Consider the following 16,865-nt stretch of genomic DNA (forward strand, 5'->3'; position numbering starts at 1 on the left):
GTGGCACAGTGGTTAGAGTGCAGTACTGCAGGCTACTTCTGCTGACTGCTGGCTGCCTGCAATTTGGCAGTTCAAATCTCACCAGGCTCAGGGTTGATTCAGCCTTCCATCCTTCTGAGGTTGGTAAATTGAGGGCCCAGATTGTTGGGGGCCATATTCTGATTCTGCAAAATGCTTAGAGAGGGCTGTAAAAGCACTGTAAAGCGGTATATAAGTCTAAGTGCTATTGCTATAATATGCATAATCTTCTATACCACACACACTAGACAGAATGCTAGGTCTGTCTGTAACACAACCAGCTTCATCTACAATTTAATCATGGATGAGCCTCCTAATGGAAAACTTCGAATAACCAGGAGACTTCCTAAGATACTGGCAAAGCTCTCTCCATTATACAAATAAGATGATCTGAGATGCGAATGGTCCATGCAAAAGGCTGTTTATTGAGCTGGGCTCAAATGGCAAACTATACTTCAATCCAAACTTCTGTCTCGGGATTCTCAAGATGGGTGACTTGGAGCAGGGGTCTCCAACCTTGGCAACTTTAAGACTTGTGGACTTCAACTCCCAGAATTCCTCAGCCAGCTTTGCTGGGAGTTGAAGTCCACAAGTCTTAAAGTTGCCAAGGTTGAAGGTCCCTGACTTGAAGGAACCTGGAGTCACCATAGAGCAAAGAGAACAAACTAAAACTGTCTGAGTGAATTGAGATGGCAGTTCTCCAGATGAGAATTTGGTCCAGCAGAACTGGGGAACCGCAGCCTGAGTAAGGATGGAGGGCTGTTTTGTTGACTAGGTAAGAGCAGAATCTAGACTCCTCCTGGCTACATCAGTACTGATAGAATTGCTTTAGTATGTATAGTGTTTAAAAAAGGAACATATTTTCTCATGGTTCTTCCCTCCGATCCTCAGCCCATTCAAAAATGTTTGTGGTTTTCTTTCAACACCCTTCAAAATTTCCTTCAGACACCACTTTATATCAGGAATCTCAGTTTACTGAACCTCCTTAAGCTCAGATTTTGTTCATTCCCTCCACCACTAAGGAAACCAAATTAATAACTTTGCATTAAAGCTAAACTGAGGATTATGACTTAAAAGGCATCTTTAAAGGAAATGGTTACACTGGGTTATAAACTTTCTGAGCCTAGCCTGGATTTTTCCCTTTACTAAGAGAGAGGAATAGAGCAGTGCAGCAGGAATATCACTGCGGCATTCTTTAATAAGCCAGGATTGCTGGCTTAAAGTGACACATGAACCAGCCTTTCAATCAATAAACTGACAACAATCTGCTTCATAATTCCTTGGAAATTTCAATTGCACAAATCATTTCATGATCCAGCAGCTTCTCCTTTTATTCTTTTACAGAGATTTTTCTAGATGTTTCCAGCTACAGAGATTCATTTACCACTACTTCTCTTACCCAAGAAAAGGCGTTCAGGGCCCTCCTACCTCAAATAAAAGTCCTTTTTTCCTCCTCTTTTAACCGCAGAACAATCACAAAGCAGCCAAGGGGAACATCATTTTGCAGACAAAAGGGGAGAAAAATCTGCATTTTTTGCCTAAGCTTCCTTTTGTCAATAACAAAACTGTACACACAGCTCTACTTTGCCAAGTGTGTATTTGCATGGTGTTTATTCCAAGAGATAATATTCTGGTTCTCCAAGGTATATAAGAAATGCAAGGATAATATGAATGATCAACTGCAGTGATTTTATGCCAAATTTGCTGTCCAGCAAACAGTATAAAAAATTGGAGAGAGAAAAGCTCTTTCCAGGCAGCTCAGGTTTCCAGTATCTTTCCCCCAGAAAATGAGGGGTGATAGTATTTTGTAATATACTTACAGATACAACCTGAAGCTCTCAATCCATGAGCTATGAAATAGAATGCTTAATAACTAAGATGGAAAACAGCACTGATTCAATTTCAAATCAGAAATAATAATGGTTTGTTCCAGATTGCAGAGGGCAACTTGAGGGGTGGGAGGGACCGAATGGAGTAAGGAGTAAATGCCAGTAATGATCTGAGGTTACAACAAAATTTGCGGAGAGGCGATTTTGAGTAATTGCATTTGCGGTAGCTATAGAAACTAGAAATTTAAGCTGCACTGAGAGCTTTCTGTACCCCCAAACTGGGTGGCTTAGCAAATGCTCAGTTAACACAAGACCCAATTGGCATAATATTTTCCTTCCTATTAAAGGTGCCACCCTAAACTTTTTGGCATGTGGATGTGCAGCTCCAAGCTATGAGGCACTGTAACCATGCGAGATGTAAGAGATGCATCTTTTCCATGGCTGCACCTGACTTGCATAAGATCCCGTCACTGTTGAGCTGTGCCAAAGAGGTAAAAGCTGGCCTTTTTCAGGAGGCCCTAAGGAAGAGAGAATGGGGGAAATGAGGTTCTTCCTATTAGCCCATCTTGGTTTTCAGGCTGTGATCGAATTTGGTTGATCTTTCGCCAATGTGTTTGCTGTAGTTTTTATCCCAGAGCTATAATTGCACTTAACAATGAATTTAAGGACCACCATCAGTGAGCTGTTGGACAGTATTACTTGGTCTGTTGGGTGGATGCTTGTGTGTTTTTAGGAGGTGGGGAATGTTGGTTGTGTGGGGAGTGTTTGGGGATTGTCATGTGTGTGTGCATTTTGAGTCTGGTCTCTGGGTGTTCTGTGATTTTTGTTGTATGTATACTGTGTATATATCTACAATGACAATCAAGAATTCAATTCAATTCAAACAATTAAATCTCAATTAAATCTCTGTTTTTCCAGGCTCTTCTTCAGAGGATGGTATTCAGACGGTTGTTGACCAGTTCTGGAGAACCAGTAGTGGAAATTTTGAGTAGTTCGGAGAAATCCCACCTCTGACTGGCCCTGCCAACCCCATCTATTCTCTGCCTCCCATCGAGTCCCGGCTGATGGGCTGGGTCTTCTTTGGTTGCCCTGCACAGGAGAACGGAGCTGGAAAGCGAGTTAGTGCTGCGGGGAGGGAATGGGGATTTTGCAGTATCCTTCTACCATGCCCACCAAGCCACGCCCACAGAACCGGTAGTAAAAAAAAAATGAACCCCACCTCTGCTCTTCTCCCTTTCATTATTTTGATCTCTGAAAGGCCAAATGTGTTTGAGGCAGCATACAAGGACATAAGTAGGAAGTAGGAAGTAGGTGGGAGGGTAGGTGGATAGATGGATGGATAGATGGAGAGAAGGAAATATAGGTAGAATGGATAATGGGAAGAGGGAGAAAGAGAAGAAGGGAGAAAGAAATAACTCGGATGGATGGATGTCAGATAGGCAGACAAGACTGACACCATGTGCAGAGAAAGAATGATGACATACATTCATGATTGTATGCAGTTGATTAAAAAATGGAAGTGATGGCAATTTCAGGGATCAGGAGAGCATGTTTTCATGATTCTCAATTTTAATGTTATCTTTGCTTATGGACAAATATATTCAGGAGAAACAGAACCAGGTAACCTGGAGGCGTATGGATGAAATCCCATATCAAGCAATCTAGGATCCACTGTTTTTAAGTGATTCACAGAATATGAGTCAGAATAAAACAAGAGATAGCTATTTATGGGTAGACTACCACAGTGAATGTGTCATCCCTGCTAAATAAAGGAGCAGATCATAATAAACAAATCGGATTATATCATCTCAAATATCAGCTCTCACAACCAAACCCATACAAAGGGAATGAAGAAGTTGGGTTTAGGATTCCAGAGAAACCCACTGAAGACTCCCAAGAATTCTATATCTAACGTACTCCAATTTCCTTCAGGGGGCTGGGAGAAGCTCCAATAAATCTACAAGTAAATCAGAACTATTCTGCATCTACTGGTGAGACCTCTTGAATTATCCAGGCCAAACTCTTATGAGCAGGACTCCTTTGACCTATGCCTTGAGTGGCAAAGGGGCAGTGTTTGTTGTGCCAGAACCACTATTGATATAAAATTTCTCAACCCCTAACAATCCAGCCTTGAAATGCCTTGCCCCATTCTGTCTCATCCTACTTTGATCGTGGACTGTTAACCTTGTGTGGCACCTTCCTACTGCTGAGATACTGTTTTGAACTCTGCTTCCTACTGGTGGACAAGTTTAATAGATTAACAGAGTTGGAAGGAAACTTGTAGGTCATCTAGTCCAACCCCCCGCCCAAGCAGGAGACCCTACACTATTTCTGACAGATGAAAGTCCAGTCTCTTCTTGAAAGCTTCCAGTGATGAAGCTCCCACAACGTCCAAAGGCAACTTCTGCTCCATGGGTTGATTGTTCTCCCTGTCAGAAAATTTCTCCTTATTTCCAGGTTGAATCTCTCCTTGTTCAGTTTCCATCCATTGTTCCTTCTCTGGCCTTTGGATGCCTTGGAAAATAGCTTTATCCCTTTCTATCTGTGACAGCCCTCAAGTATGTCTCCCCTGGTCCTTCTCTTCACTAGACTAGCCATGCCCAGTTCCTGTAACTGTACACCGTATGTTTTAGCCTCCAGTCCCCTCATCATCTTTGTTGTTCTTCTCTGCACTCTTTCTAAAGTCTTGACATCTTTTTATAGTGTAATGACCAAAACTGGATGCAGTATTCTAGGTGTGGTCTTACTAAGAGACAGCCTGTTGACCCCATGCCATTCTGAGTTTGGTTTGGTTCTACCTGCCTCCTTCCAGCCATCTCACTTGGCCTAGTTAGTGTACCTGATGAATGTTTCACATAACCTAGACCAGCAACAATTGCTTACATGCCTTTCCATTAGTTATACTTTTACCCTTGAAATTGCCCACAAGGGCAATTTGAAATGCATCCTCTGTAAAGTTCAGTTGTTGAACTTGATTCTTAATGAATGTATCTTTTCTTTTATGTATACTGAGAGTATTTACACCAAGACAAATTCCTTGTGTGTCCAATCACACTTGGCCAATAAAGAATTCTATTCTATTCTATTCTATTCTATTCTATTCTATTCTATTCTATTCTATTCTATTCTATTCTATTCTATTCTACTCTACTCTACTCTACTCTACTCTACTCTACTCTACTCTATTTCTATTTCTATTTCTATTGTTCCTATTCAATCCTTAACAATCCCATGTGAAATTTCTACAGTGGGTTTGCAAGCAGGATTCCTACTGCAAATAAATGGCAAGTGGCCTGAAGATCCCAATAGATGTTCTGTGTCACAGAACAATGTATTGAAAGGAGGTTTTAAGAATCATAACTTCCATTGTCCTTTTGCAAAAGAAAAAAGAAAGAAAGTGCAATAAGAGCTGCCAAATGAAGTGAAACCTTGCGAGAACATTTTTAAACATTTCCTCTGCGATTGAAAAGGGAAAGCAGCCGAAGAGGAGGAGCTCCTGACTCAGCAGAACTAGAGATAATAGAGAAAAACAGAACTGCCTTTTATGAATCCACTTCGTTTTTTTATGCATCACATTCTGACACCCGTTTCTCCTGTCTTTCTGTCTTTAGACCGAAACCTATATACGCACATGACTTATATTATGGGAGAAAGGTGTGTCAAACCAGCAAGAGCTCTGGGTGTGTGTGTGAACCTGGTATATGACCTGCCACAGAAATGCACTCATGACTAAAAGACTAAGTCAAGTGTGCAGGCCACACATATTATTACATGCTGTTGAAATGGTCAACCATAAGGATCTTTCTCCTCTAGTTACAACGTTCACAATTGAACTATAAGATAGGGATGTGGCCGTATTTGGCAATGAGGGAAGATTGATTCCTTTTTTTCTGGTGAGCATCCATAGAGAAAAGGATGAGTGGTGCGGTGGCCTAGTGGTAGAGCTCTCACTTCACAATCAGGAGGCTGTTGAGTTCAATCCTAAGTAGAGGCAGATATTTCTCTCTCTGGGCACACTGCTGGAAAAAACTTCCCCATTGGCAACAGGAAGGGCATCCGGCCAGTAAAAAAACTCAGCTCCATTCGGTTGCCCAGATTCCTCCCCACAAGGGATTATGGGTTTGTTAAAAGAGGAGGAGGATCCATAGAGAAAAGGACTTATCCAGAGGAAAAGATCCGTAGAACTAATGATCAATAGTTTTGACAAAATATTCCAAAACCTCTAGTTCTGTCCTGCTTTTGGTTTCAATTACATCCTCACAAACAGAGCGGTGATGGAAATCAGCCATCTGTTCAAGGTCGAGGAAATAACAGCAGGCAAGAAATGCAGACCAAAATGAAGTCTCTCCAAGAAGTTTTACAGGAGTGGTTTTGCTTTTAACAGGAGTTAAAATTTACTTCCACCTATCTTATCAGATGGAATCTTTCTAGCTAAAATAAGGGCACCCTTGTCAACAATCTCTCATCCTTCTGCAGTCAAAGTAACCCTATTCAAGCTCTGTTCCCCTCTAAGCTGATTTTATTGTCAGAAGGCAACTCAGGATGTCAGGGGTGAAATCCACTGTTTTGATGAGACAGCTATCTAATGGTGATGAAACTGTGATTATTGACATTCTGTCTTCAGAAATTAATGGCTGCAAATTAAACTGTTTTCCTTTGTTTTGGTACTGTCTTACAGGTCTATAGCAGGGGTCTCCAACCTTGGCAGCTTTAAGCCTGGTGGACTTCAGCAAAACTGGCTGGGGAATTCTGTGACTTGAAGTCCACCAGGCTTAAGTTGCCATGGTTGGAGAACTCTGGCCTATAGTAAGCATATATCCATAAATAAATGTGTGCATCTGTGTGTTTTTGTGAATGTAACGCATGTGTGCGCATATATTCCACCATGCTAATATAACATTAAGGTTTGCAAGTAAAAAAAAAAAAACAATAAAAAGATTAATATTTGAAAAGGTCCCAAATTTTATAAAATTGTTTATCCTCTTGTTCTCTAATTTCAAATGTCAATCTAATTGACATTCTCTAATTTCAAATGTCAATCTGCTCATTTCAGCACATTCCAATATTTTCTTAATAATTTCCTCCTGCGATGGTATTTTCTCATTTTTCCAATTTTTAGCAAATTTTTAGATGATAAAATACAATAATAGAATATCTAGAATTTTAGAAAATAATGAATATATAAAGATATATTTCTTTTTTATATATATCATATCTATAAAATGTTTTTAGGATAGATTTGGTAGGATTATATGAATTGTTATAAAATAAACTAAGTAAATTATAGTTATCTCACAAAGTATGAATGAATAAAATTATAGTCAAATGATTGTTTAATAGTGATACTAGGGTATTTAATTTTTGATTGATAATATGAGTTATCATGCAATGTAACTGTAACTGAGACTACGAAATGGATGCACAAAAAATTGGTAAACCAACCGACACACTGCTTGTATATTTATGAAAGATGTTTTTTATGTTTTGTTTGTTTTTAAAAACTAATAAAATTATTTTCAAAAAAAAAAGTAATATTTGGAAAGATGCCAACAGTTAATCCCTATTAAAGCTCAGGAAACTAATGGGTGTTAGACGCGGCCAAAACCTCAGATGAAAAGGCTCTCATAATTATTTACAAACAAATAAAAAGAAATGGTCCTTATTGCCAAGCTTACCATTGAGAAAGCCACAAAAGGAGAAATAGGACCATACAAATTCAGGATGCTGCGTGGAACTTAAAATGGCGATATATAACTAAGAAGCTATTCTATTCAAAGGTCAAAATAAAATGTGGTTGGATTTGAACCACCAAAACATAAATGCAAGATGTAAATCATCTTATCTCAGACCAGTAATAAAACTATTAAAAGTTTTAAACAGACCCTCTATAAATTACTGGCAAACTGGACTTTTTCATACAACTGAATCAGTGGTAGGATTTATTTATTTTTACTACCAGTTCTGTGGGCGTGGCTTGGTGAACATGGTATGGCTTGGTGGGCGTGGCTTGGTGGGTGTGGCAGGGGAAGGATACTGCAAAATCCCCATTCCCTCCCCACCCCACTAACCTGCTTTCCAGCTCCGTTCTCCTGTGCAGGGAAACCAAAGAAGACCCAGCCAATCAGCTGGGACTCAGGAGGCAGAGAAGAGATGGGGGCGGGGCCAGTCAGAGGTGGGATTTGCTGGTTCTCAGAACTACTCAAAATTTCCGCTACCGGTTTTCCAGAACTGGTCAGAACCTGCTGAATACCATGTTTGGAGAGTAAGGCAGCTCTTAAGTGTTAAAAAGACAATGCCTCCCCATTGTGTATTCAGATGTTTATGAGACTTGAGTAGAGAAATGGTGAAGTTCAGCACTTCTTGGTTCCCCTGCAAAGCTGAATGCCTAGCCCTCCCTGTTTCTGCCTCAGCCCAGGGTGAAAGCTGTAAGGGGACCTCAAGGCCCATCTGGGCTTTGTCTGAAGTAAATGATGGCCTTGTTTTCCTCCTAGTAAAATGGCTGCTGGATAACTTTTAAAGCATGACCCAAATCAGTTCTCCTGAGATTGATCAATGTCAACTATTTAAAGAAAAACTCAAGTCTTCCTTGAATCAACCTTGATCTTTGGCACCTTCAAAGGTTTTTTTTTTTTCCCCAGTGGCACTTCAGAAGATGTTTGCCACTATCTTCTTCCAGGAAATATTGTAAATTTTCTATGTAGCCAATAGCTCTGGAATATCTTGAGGGTTTCCCATCCAGTATTAACCAGGTCTTGCCCTACATAGTTTTGGAAACCAACCGCCATCAACATAATTCTGCAATGGTCTTATATATAAACTTTTAGTGTTCTCCCAATGCTTAGGTTTGTAATCTGTGGAGTGGAGGATTAAATATTTTATTATTATTATTCATGAGAACTGGGTCATGCCCCACTAATAAAGAATGAATGATGCTCCATCAACCTCTCATTCTTGAAGGCGTATTATTATTCAAGTCATGGTACCAAAACATCTGGCAGTTGCTTTTATGTATGAGAATGACCTTCCAAAATATTGTGAAGTCATAATGATAAGGGCAGCCAAGGCCTAAAGTCCATGGGTGACATTAAGTACCAAATGGCAGTCACCATCATCCTACTGCCAGCCCAAAAATTCAGTAAAGTGAAAGCACAAAAAGAATAGTCTGGACTAAGTAGAGATTTACGATCTGACATTTGATTATTTTATTCCACTGAGTAAAACGCTGGTAGACATAATTGAAAGAATCAAACTGAATTAGATTCAAGCCACGAAGTTTCCTTCTGAGTTTTTAATTGAGCCAAAATAGCCAGCCAGAATCCAGGGCTCTCCTATTCTGGGTAGGACATCCAGCATGCTCAACCCCAGAGTCACAGTTCTAGTTGTTCAGTGGTTCAGAAGATCAAGATGTCTTTGAATGAACACCAACTCCATCTTGGACAAGTTTAATTTGACCCAGTGTTTATTTGTCTTGCTAAAATATTATCTGCCAACGAAAATACTTTTTCATGCAAAGAATGAGCTGAAATGCATGTTCAGTTTATGTCACAATAAATTGTCTAGTCATTAAGGTTCTGAAGGATGCTTTGCTAATGGTTTTACACACCAGCTTATAATGTCTCAGCACCTTTATTTGTTTAACTATGAGTAGTTCCATTTGTATCAAGCTTTTATTCCTGTCATTCGTGTCTTTCAATAATAAATAAGCTGCTCAAAAATGGGAATCCTTTAGATTGTATCTTAAATTTTTATCATCCTTCTTAAATCATGCATTGTTTCCTGATTATTTGAAATTGGGAAGTGTGTTTCAATCAAAGCAATTCTTAGCTTTCTGAGAGCCTATAAAATCCTGAGATAACATTTCCCTTCAGCTGAGCTAACGCCACCTTCAAGTCTCCTTCTCCATGCAAGGAAAATTAGCAGAGGCAATTTATTCAATTCTCAACTTTATGTGACTCCAAAGGTGGACCTTCTCTAGATCTAGCATTTGATTTCCTTTATATCTTCCAAGCTTTGCAGGTAAAGACCTTGGAACAAATTGCCAAATTAGTGGTGCCAAGTCCACAGAAGAACCTTTATCACCACAGTGAAAACGATGGTCTATGTGATGTGGGGGATAACATGTTGGACTACTTGTAGATTCAAGACCTCAGTTTCCCCAGTCATGGCAACTTCCCTGGGTTATTTTGCTTGGGAGAGATTAAAATCAAGATCACCCAGGAAATTGCCTTGAGCTCCTGAAGAAAATACAGGACATAAAAAACAAGGGACTTCCAAGTGCTTTGTGTCTGCTACACTGAATGCTTTGAAATAGCAAATTTTTAAAAAAATCATTTTTTTACACTCACACTCCGGTCTAATGAGTACCTCTGAAATCTGAAGATGTACCATAAAACACACCTGAGATTCTGTCTAGATACAACAAGGATCCTAAGAGAAAATCACCAAGTGCTGCAGTTTATTTGCTTTTTCCCATTCAACCTGGACAAATCCCTGCAGTTTTCTTGGAGGGTGAGGATGAGATGATGAAGAGGAAGGAGGAGAAGGAGAAGGAGAAGAAAAAGGGAGATGGTACAGATACAGATAATCAGAGTTGGAAGGGACCTTGTAGGTCATCTAGTCTAACCCCCCATCCAAGCAGGAGACCCTACACCATTTCTGACAAATGGGAGTCCAATCTCTTCTTGAAAGTCTCAACTGATGGCGCTCCCACAACTTCTGAAGGCAACTTCTGTTTCATTGGTTGATTGTTCTCACTGTCAGAAAGTTTCTCCTTGTTTCCAGGTTAAATCTCTCCTTGTTCAGTTTCCATCCATTATTCCTTGTCTGGCCTACAGGAGCTTTAGAAAATAGCTTGACCCCTTCCTCCTCTCTGTGGCAGCCCCTCAAATATTGGAAGACTGCTATCATGTCTCCCCTGGTCCTTCTCTTCACTAGACTAGCCATGCCCAGTTCCTGCAACCGTTCTTGATATATTTTAGCCTCCAGTCCCCTAATCATCCTGGTTGCTCTTCTCTGCACTTTTTCTAGAGCCTCAACATCTTTTTTATAATGTGGTGACCAAAACTGGATGCAGTACTCTCGGTGTAGAGACAAAAAGAGACAAGAAGAGAGAGGGAGGAGAAGGCTGGGAAATGCATACACAAAAGAACTTTCAAATATCCAAGCGCAACAATGTATGTGATTTCTTTTCATTTTTTTTTTCTGCAGCGGCTGCTGTTGTTTCCATGTTAATTTGTAAACTGACGCAGAAAACAGACTAAAACAACCTTATGATGTGCAAATTGAAAACTGAGAAAAGTTTACAGCTATTAAACTGGATGTGAGAGACACTCTTGCCATCTCTGCCATTGAGGTTTTCCCCAGAGGGCAGAGGGGAAATGAGTATGGTTGAAATTACAGAAGTCTATAAGCTTGTCCACCCTGGCAAGCAATATGTCCTTCTTTAATATAAATTAAAATCAATAGGTGCAGGATACTTTTCCACCCTAGCACGATTATATTATCCCCAATAGAAGTCACACTCTGTGCATTGTTACAGCCACCATGCACAAAATAAGGTAGTCCTTAACTTATGACCACAAATGAGCAATTAAAATTTCCATTGCTAAGTGAATTTTGCCCCATTTTACAATTTTTCTTGCCACAATTGTTAACGGCAGCTGTTAAGTTAGTAACACGGTTGCACAACCTGGCTTCCCCACTGACATTGCTTGTTGGAAGATCGCAAAAGGGATGTCAGGGCTCCAACAAATCCACCCTCATTCAAATCATAAGTCTCTAGCGGCATCTCTCCGAGTAAAAAAAATTGATTAGGAGTGGCCATGTTGGCGTTAACTGGGTGCAGCCGACACTAAAATCCATCATTCATTTCCCCCTTGACCCTGGTCTTCCCCCAACCCCTGAATGTATATTCTCCAATGGGACACATCCATAGCCAAGAGTCATTAATCAGGCTCTCCAGTAATAATCTTGCACGCCAACAGCTTTGGGCTGCCCAAGTGATTATCTGAGGCATTTGAGGAATGCACTGTTCCCCCCCACTCCCTTTCTGCTGGCAACTAAAAAGAACAAAGGAGTTTTTTTTTTTTTTTTAAGTTGACAAGGGAATCACGTGACCCTGGAAACACTGCAAACCATCATAAATGTGAGTCACGTTGTCAAGCATCTGAATTTCCATCACACGATCATGGAGAGGCTACAACAGTCGAATGTGTGAAAACTCACCAAAGTCACTTTTTTTCAGCATCCTTGCAACTTTGAATGCACTAAATGAATGTTGTAAGTAGAGGGGTACCTGTACTTCCAAGTCATTCCTTGAAGGTCTTGTGCCTGTCTCACAAGCTCAGTGCATCCTCAAAGTCCAGGTGATCTCCGGACACTTCGACCCACTTGGGAAGTGAACAGAACACTCTGAACAGTCATGCACAAGGAAGGAGAAAACACGGGGTGCATCTCCAATTTCACAGTTACATTTTTCACTCCTGCCTCCTTCTCTTTAGAACAACAGGTGACAATCCCCCGCTCCCATGTTTTCAGTTTCAGCTCCTGTCATGCTCTGCCAGGTTGTCTGAAATCCCCATCAGTTCAAGAATGGCATAATTTACATTCTGAAACGACTAAAAAGTACTAGCAGATGGAAGACTCAAGGCTCGGTGTGCTTTATTTTATGTTTATTTATTGGCACTGCATCCCATCTTTCTGTTTGGAAAGAATGCTCATGCAAACGTTACCCAAACGGTGGGAGGACTTGAGAAGGTCGCCTTCTGCATCCAGCCAAGTAAGCTACTGAAGATGTTCTGAAGAACATCTGAGATACAGATTAACAGAGTTGGAAGGGACCTTGTAGGTAACCTAGTCCAACCCACTGCCCAACTAGGAAACCCTACACTATTTCTGAGAGATGGCAATCCAGTCTTTTCTTGAAAGATTCCAGTGATGAAGCTGCCACAACTTCCAAATGCAACTTCTGTTCCATGAGTTGATTGTTCTCACTGACAGAAAATTTCTCCTTATTTCCAGGTTGAATCTCTCCTTGTTCAGTTTCCATCCATTCTTCCTTGTCTGGCCTTTGGGTGCCTTGGAGAATAGCTTGACCCCTTCCTCTCTGTGGCAGCCCCTCAAATATTGGAAGACTGCTATCCTGTCTCCCCTGGTCCTTCTCTTCACTAGACTAGCCATGCCCAGTTCCTGTTATCTAACAATGTGTTTTAGCCTCCAGTCCCTTAATCATCTTGGTTGCTCTTCTCTGCACTCTAGAGTTTCAACACCTTGAGAAGATCCTCTTCTGTAGAACCCAAAAAGGTTCTTAATAGAAGATGAGGTCTTTCCTCAGGCCCAAACATGATTAGGGCTTTAAAGGCAATCACTAATGCCACCGCTTATGCAGAGTAACCAACTGCCCATCAATAAATATCTTTTAGCATCAGATCATTTTCTGCAAAAATCTGCATTCCACTTTTCAGGATGGAATGCAGGGTACTTCTTTTTCTGGTTTTCCCCCACAGGGACAACCTAGCAAGGTGGATTGGACTGAAAAAGAAGCTGACTGGCCTCAAATTACCCAATGGCTTGCATCTCCCTTGTCCTAAACCTACAACAACTGTACTTTCCAGCCTCTCTCATCATCTGGCTGTTGCAGCTTCCATCAAATGCAACTTCAAAATTCTATTCCATGGTAGCTTTAAGCACAGCCGATTGCAACATTTAGGGCAGCAACAAAGTAAGGTTGAATATTGATTAATCTGACTTTAAGATAAAGGGGTAGCAATGCTGACATCATTTTCATTTTTTGGCATATCTGCAATACAGACTCATATACATTTTAAAAAAATAGCATCTTGGTCAGGTATTATAGGGACTGACTAGAAGCAGCCTTTGGTTCAATTTGGCTGATTGAAGCATGCTAAAAAGTATAATTTTGGGTAAATTTAGTTATGGGCTCAAAATAGGTTTAGTGTCATTATGTAGCAAGACAACACGAAAGAACTGAAAACATAAATGATCAATTTGCTGCTGTGAGATTGGCTATTGCACGATACTGGAAAAAACAGAACCACAAATCATTAGATGTCTGGTATGAAAATTCATTATTATGGAAAAATATTACCTTTGATTCCATTAGAGGAAAAATATCCCTTTTGCAAAACATAACAGTCCAACTTCTTGGTTTTTTTTTTAAACACAGATTATACAAAAAGTTATTGGAATCATGGTTTGTTTTTAGATCTTTGTAATGTGTTTGTTAACTGCTGCAATATTTTTGAATTTTAACTACCCTTATTTACCCCCTGTTTTTGTTTTTAACTGAATAAAAGGGGAGAGTGAGAATTATACCTGGTTAATACCTGGATGGGAGACACCCACCAGGTTAAAGGCTGGGAAATTAAAAAGAAGAGGCTGGAAGAATAAACCACTTCCATCCTGCTGCCAATAAAACCATACAGAGGTCAGCAAGATTCAAGGTCATTCAGTTAAGGGCTGCCTGCTTCCCAGATATTGAATGAATGAATGAATGAATGAATGAATGAATGAATGTCAGAGCAAGTAAGTCTTTTCTTAAAGGATCCATGTGAATCATTGATGCAAACAGCAGGTCTAGTGCAGATCAGGCTTTGTAACTGAAGAATGGCAAACTCTCTGTGCTCCTACAAAACAGTTCACTGCAAAGCTGTGGAAATTTTACATTTTTTAATGGTTACAGGGGGACTTTAAACCTTGTAGCACTGGACATTTAAGCCTAGACATTTTTTTCCCACTGCAACATATATCGGCCTATGTTTTATTCTGTGCTTATTTATCAACAAGATCAGGCATTACCCTGTTATACCTTGTCACCAATGCTGACTGCAGGGGAGGCCTAGATTTTAAAGATGTGGGAGACAGAGTTCCTGCTTTTCACAGGAGGGGCATGGAGCTTTGTCCCCTGCCAGATTGTTGTTGCAACCTTTTTCCTTGTGCATGCCCATCCATCCATCCACACACAAACATACTGCCTCTGCTAGTGTGGCCAACGTTTTCCTGGCAAAGTTCCTATGTCTTGGAGAAACTGTGGCAGGTTTAGCTTTTCCATGTCTGCAGATAGAAAGTGGAAGAATGCATGGCTGCCTATTGGACATTGGCAATTTCTGCAGCAAATCTATCAGGAAAAGGGGGAATGGTGTTGGTCATCTGATTCTCAACCCAGTGACATTTCAACAACTTGGGAAGACAATAAACCCCTGCCAAAAGATGCCTTTTTTTCCTAGCCTGGGGATCGAATTGTGGGTTTCTTGTGCTGCCATTTAGTTGCTTTTTTTGCAGACATTTTATTACCCAAATAGTTAACATCATCAGTGCAATGGGTACTGAAATGTCCACCCTGAGCTGCAAATATTGTCCTCTATTGGAGATCATATTTTCACATATCTGGGTAACCCACTTTTTGTAACGACATTTGAGGATTCCATCCTGTTTATTTTGGGTCCTAAATGCTCCATCACACCAAAGCCACAAAAAATCTAATGGATTATATAGTGCAATCTTACTGTAGTGGTATTGAACAGCAGGTTTCTAGTCCCTTGGACACCATCATAAAACTGTGGGAGACAGCAATGCAGGAAAATCTTTGCCTTTTGCACAAGTTTGTACACCATCAAACAACATGAAAAAGAGAGCATACGTGCAGTCCTATAAAAGCACGTATTCCAGTACAGAGATGTCAGGGTTTTTTTTTTATTATTTATTTTCAATTCCAGGAACAATTACCAGCTTCGGTTGCAAGATTTCCTTCATATAGTCATCATTTGAGTTATAACTTTCAGTGCCCCCATCCCTATTGTAAGTAGGCTGCCATAAACAAACGTAACTGAGTGAGTTTTGACATGTTAACAATTTAAATATTTTTTTTGTTAGCACTTTATCTGTCCCTTGCATTTTATGCAATAGCGCAGCAATCATTTGTTTATTTCCTTGAATGCCAATTGTGTTTTCCCCTTCTCTCTCTCTGATACCTCCAAATTCGTTTCTCAAGAAACAAAAGAAAAATGGGGAAAAAAGCTTATTCAAGAATCCTTTCATGCATGTTTTGCTTACCGTCTCTACAAAGTTTCTTCAAGTTTCTCTCCCTAACTGTCAACAAAGGAGGAAAGACTTCTAGGAGCATACAATCCCAAAGGGTCATCTCAACAGTGTTTCTCCTCCCAGACTTGATGATGTATGGACTTCAACTCCTAGACTTGAAGATATCATCATCCTCTTTTAATGACCCCATAATCCCTTGCGGGGTGGAGTCTGGGCTACTGAATGGAGCTGAATGTTTACTGGCCAGATGCCCTTCCTCTCGCCAATACAGAGGAGTTTTTTTTTCCAGCAGATATGTTCTCAGTGTGCCCAGACAGAGAAATATCTGCCCGTACCTTCTGATTGTGAGGCAAGAGCTCCATCTCTAGGCCACTGCAACACTCCCCAGACTTGAAGATATGTGGACTTCAATTCCCAGAATTCCCCAGCCAGCATGGCTGGCTGGGGAATTCTGGGAGTTGCAGTCCACAAATCTTCAGCATGTCAACATTGAGAAACACTGCCTCACTCAGCCAATAGCTACAAACAGGGACGTCTATTGGGGAGTCAAAATAGTGTCTGCAACTATTTGGAGATATCCCCCACCTCACAGTCCTGGACTCAAGAGACTCATTAGCTGCAAATTCCTCTTAATTTTTCCTAAAACTGCATTTCTAGAACTTTCGTTGCCTCCTGGTGCAACATTTGCTGAGGGATTGAAAGCTTTTTTTGCAATAAATATAACAGTCTTAAGTATTATCGCTGTGGTTCCCGAGAACCGCCCCCAGCAAAAGACGCAGAGTTCCCTTCCTCAATTCACTGGGAGCTTCAAAAACCAGCTGTCAAGTGCAAGAAGCAGAACCATTTTATGACACGAATGCAAGCTCTCCCTATAATGGAACAATTGTCTCAATGCCATTAATTTTTATTTTACAACCGATCACTGTAGCAACCAGAAGCCGGGTCTGTACAATGGTTATT

At 40.5% G+C, this 16,865-nt stretch overlaps 1 protein-coding gene and 1 long non-coding RNA gene across 7 annotated transcripts in view; one reads left to right on the forward strand and one right to left on the reverse strand.

Moving 5' to 3' along the window:
* Positions 1 to 16,865, reverse strand: part of GRID1 (glutamate ionotropic receptor delta type subunit 1) — a 654,467-nt gene that overhangs the window by 418,357 nt on the left and 219,245 nt on the right. The window lies entirely within an intron of this gene.
* LOC148130791 (uncharacterized) overlaps positions 545 to 16,865 on the forward strand; it is a 715,147-nt gene continuing 698,826 nt past the window's right edge. The window contains exon 1 of the long non-coding RNA XR_015749312.1: positions 545 to 602. This is a non-coding gene — a long non-coding RNA (uncharacterized LOC148130791). The remainder of the gene's footprint in view (positions 603 to 16,865) is intronic.

Source organism: Notechis scutatus, chromosome 4 (genome assembly GCF_049901735.1).
Source record: "Notechis scutatus isolate UNSWTSFEM ecotype Mainland chromosome 4, rNotScu1.2, whole genome shotgun sequence".
Lineage (NCBI taxonomy): Eukaryota > Metazoa > Chordata > Lepidosauria > Squamata > Elapidae > Notechis > Notechis scutatus.